Genomic DNA, 522 nt, shown 5'->3' with positions numbered 1-522 from the left:
AGGTCAGAGCTGTAGATACAGGTCAGTGCTGTAGATACAGGTCAGAGGTCAGAGCTGTAGATACAGGTCAGAGGTCAGTGCTGTAGATACAGGTCAGAGGTCAGAGCTGTAGCTACAGATCAGAGGTCAGAGCTGTAGATACAGATCAGAGCTGTAGATACAGGTCAGAGGTCAGAGCTGTAGATACAGGTCAGAGGTCAGAGCTGTAGATACAGATCAGAGCTGTAGATACAGGTCAGAGGTCAGAGCTGTAGATACAGGTCAGAGGTCAGAGCTGTAGATACAGATCAGAGGTCAGTGCTGTAGATACAGAGGTCAGTGCTGTAGATACAGGTCAGAGGTCAGAGCTGTAGATACAGGTCAGAGCTGTAGATACAGGTCAGAGGTCAGAGCTGTAGATACAGGTCAGAGGTCAGAGCTGTAGATACAGATCAGAGGTCAGTGCTGAAGATACAGGTCAGAGGTCAGAGCTGTAGATACAGGTCAGAGCTGTAGATACAGGTCAGAGGTCAGAGCTGTAGA

This window comes from Micropterus dolomieu, linkage group LG01 (assembly GCF_021292245.1).
Source record: "Micropterus dolomieu isolate WLL.071019.BEF.003 ecotype Adirondacks linkage group LG01, ASM2129224v1, whole genome shotgun sequence".
Lineage (NCBI taxonomy): Eukaryota > Metazoa > Chordata > Actinopteri > Centrarchiformes > Centrarchidae > Micropterus > Micropterus dolomieu.
This window is presented reverse-complemented; position numbering follows the sequence as displayed.